Here is a 3829-nt window from a genome sequence, read left to right on the forward strand (position 1 = left end):
ACACACACACACACACACACACACACACACATCTTGTTGCTAAAATGAAAAGAAAAAATCCTGGAACAAAGCAGGGGACAGAACTACACCAATTCATAAAATTCTCTTAGTACATTCAGAGTTATCTGCCGATACAAAAGTTCTCCCAGATTTCGCTCCCCCAAAGAAAGAGCTGCTGCTTTCTTCCCAAACCTTACAGCAAGCTTCTACAGGGAAATAGCTGGGCTTTCTGAGTAGCAACTGGATCCGTGGATACCTGGATGAGAAGGTGGGGGAATTCCACACCCGGGATAATTCCACAACCCCACTTACAGCCCTAAGAACCAACAGAAATCTGTTTGACATCCAGCTTTAATCATTTGCTTCTGTCTGCCGTGTTTTATTTTTCAATTCATGTTTTCATTTTGGCATGTGTGCTCATGTGGGTGTGGAATTGCCCCGCTATATTAATGTTTAATTAAGTTGAAAAAAAGAAGTATGGGCATGGTAATATCGTAGAATTCATATTATTTTTTGTTTCCTAACTTATCAGACCCACAGTAAAACTGTTGTGGAGGATGTGTCCTCTTTCTACATAAAATAGCTTCTATAACACTTTACTCCCAATCCAATTGAAAAGTATGGTGTTGAATTTCCCCATTTTAGTATACCTGGAGGTGTCATCTCTGACACAGGTTGACGTGTAAAGACCCTCCATCTTTCACGGTCGCGAGCTGCCATTGCACATTCTGCCATATCCAGGCCAGTCCATGCTCTTATGTTGTCCATTCATATTATTATTTGCCTTCCTCTGGCTCCCCTGCCCCACATCTTTCCTTCAAGCACTTCTTTCACAATGGTCTCGTGTCTTTTGAAATAGCCACAGTATTGTATTTTTCTACATTTTATTTAGTTCAGCAGGGTTTGTCTTATGTGTAGAATCTGATACACCTCTTTGTTTTTACTTTTTTGTTTTCCAACTTATTCTGGCCATTCTACGGTAGCACCACATCTCAAATGCATTTATTTTGTAGAACGTAAAAGGTATAAGTTCAACTCCCCCATTTTTTGTGTAAGTGATCTACGCCGCTCGCAACTGCATAAGGTCATATGAGCACGCGAGACACACTAAACCTACCCCAAGGACGCTCACAATCATTATACCACTGCAGCCTCAAGACAATCATATACCACTACAACCTACATCAAGGACAATCATTATACCCCCCAGGACAATCATTATACCACTACAACCTACATCAAGGACAATCATTATACCCTCCAGGACAATCATTACACCACTACAACCCGCCTCAAAGACAATCATTATACCACTACAACCTACCTCAAGGACAATCATTATACCACTACAACCCCCAGGACAATCATTATACCACTACAACCTCAAGGACAATCATTGTATCCCTACAACCTAAAGGACAATCATTATATACCACTACAACCTCAAGGACAATCATTGTATTACTACAACCTAAAGGTCAATCATTATATACCACTACAACCTCAAGGACAATCATTGTATTACTACAACCTAAAGGACAATCATTATATATCACTACAACCTAAAGGACAATCATTATATATCACTACAACCTAAAAGACAATCATAATATCACTACAACGGCTTAAGTGAAGTAATAAAATCATTTTCTGACACTTTGCAGTTTGCAGGCTTTCTTCATGATTTGGCCACAATTTCAGCCGTACTCTGAGAAAACGCCCTTTTCTTATTCACAGCAGTTTCGAGAAATCAGCTATTTCTCTTATTATATTCGAACTATTTTGCACAGTACATCAACGGTTGATCTTGCACCCTGAAGATAAATGTCATTCTTTTCTTGTGCTCAACAGATATTATTTTTTTTAAACGAACATCGCTGATTTCTCAAAACTGCCGTGAATAAGAAAAAGGCGTTTTGTCAGAGTACGACAAAATTTGTCTGCTTTTGTTCTCCTGCAGTTTCCAACGCAACTACGAAGCAGCAACACGCTTACGGTCATAGAATGATAAAAATGGAGAAATAATCTTAGCTTCAATTAAACGTCTCTCTTTCTTTAAGTAGCTTGGGTGGTCGGTCGTTACGCTTTTTATTATTAGTTAAAATCTTTTAGTTTTTGCGCCTGGCTAAATGTAGAAACCAACACATCGTTTTGTATTAACAAAGATGCTAACATTTTCTAGGTTTATCCACAGGGCTAAACTCTATCCAAATCTAAATAATATGTTTTTAAAAATCTCAAGGTATCTTTATGACTTTTACAGGTTTTTCTACACTGCGAAACTCTTTCCAAACCTACATGGGTTATAAAAAGCTTGAAGTGTCATTATGACCATGTCCTCCTTAATTATATTAACTTGGGCGTTTGGTCGTTACACTTTTGGTATTGGTTATAATCCTTTTAGTTTTCATGTCCGTCGAAAGGTAAGAACAAACATGCTAGTCTTTTTTAACATCGGTGCTTTTATTTTATAGGTTTCTGTACACGGTTAAACTGTATCCAAACCTAAACTTGTTACAAAAAGGGAAAAGTATCTTTATTAATTTGTCATCCTACTGGTTTGAGCAACTTGTGCTGTCGGTCGTTACACTTTTTAGTAATGGTTTTAATTTCCTAGTTTTTGTGCATGCCTGAAGGTAGGAAATTGTGCATGCCTGAAGGTAGGAAACCAAAGTATTAGTCTGTTTTAACATAGATGCTAATATGTTATAGTTTTTTTTTCCACGGCTAAACTTTATCCAAATCTATTTATGTTTTTAAAAAATCAAGCAGCATTTTCATTACTTTGACCTCCTACTAATAAGGGTAATCTTGGTGGTCGTTCGTTACACTTTTAGTTTTGGCTATAATTTTTTTTCTGTTTGTAAATGCTTAAATGTAAGAACAAACAAGTTGTTCTGTTTTAACACAGGTGATGGTAATTTTTAGGTTTCTCTACACTACTAAACTCTATCTAAGTCTAAATAATATGTTTAAAAAATCTAAAAGTATCTTTATCACTTTGTCCTACCAGTATTTTGAGTAATTTTGGTGCTCGGTTGTTACACTTTTAGTATTGGTTATAATTTTTTTGTTTTGTAAATGCCTATATGTAAGAACAAACATATTATTCTATTATAACATATGTAATAGTATTTTATAGGTTTCTCTACACAAATAAACTCTGTTCAAACCTAAATGTTTAATTAATAGCTAAAAGTATCTTTATTACTGTGTCCTCCTACTGTTTTTAGTAACTTAGGTGGTCGGTCGTTACAATTTTAGTATTGGTTACAATCTTTTATTTTCTGTGCCTTGCTAAATGTAGGAACCAAGACATCATTTTGTTTTAACAAAGGTGCTAACATTCTCTATGTTTTTCTACACGGATATACTCTGTCCAAATCTGAATATGATATTTTTTAAATCCAGAAGTTTTTTTTACTACTTTGTCCTTCTTTGGGTAACTTGGTCGGTCGGTCGTTACACTGTTCGTGTTGGTTATAATCTTTTCATTTTTCTGCATTCGTAAATGTAAGAACCAACAAGTTATTCAGTTTTAATACAGGTGATAGCATTTTATAGGCTTCTTCACACTAATGCATTCTGGGGGCTTTCGTGATCTAAAGGTTAAGATGTTCGCCTCTCATTCAAAGGTCTCGGGTTCGAATCCGGGTAGCGACCGAAAATTTTCTTTTCTAAAACTGTCTCCTTTCACCTTCTTTCATTCTCTCTTGAAATATTCTGTTGTCTGCATTCGTCTCCACTTTCTTCCCCCTCAAGTGGGCTCCTGACTCTTTCTGCAGTCTTTCTACTGCAACTCATTGGCTTCCTCTTACTGCTGTCTCTT

Source organism: Aplysia californica, unplaced genomic scaffold (genome assembly GCF_000002075.1).
Source record: "Aplysia californica isolate F4 #8 unplaced genomic scaffold, AplCal3.0 scaffold01214, whole genome shotgun sequence".
Classification (NCBI taxonomy): Eukaryota; Metazoa; Mollusca; class Gastropoda; order Aplysiida; family Aplysiidae; genus Aplysia; species Aplysia californica.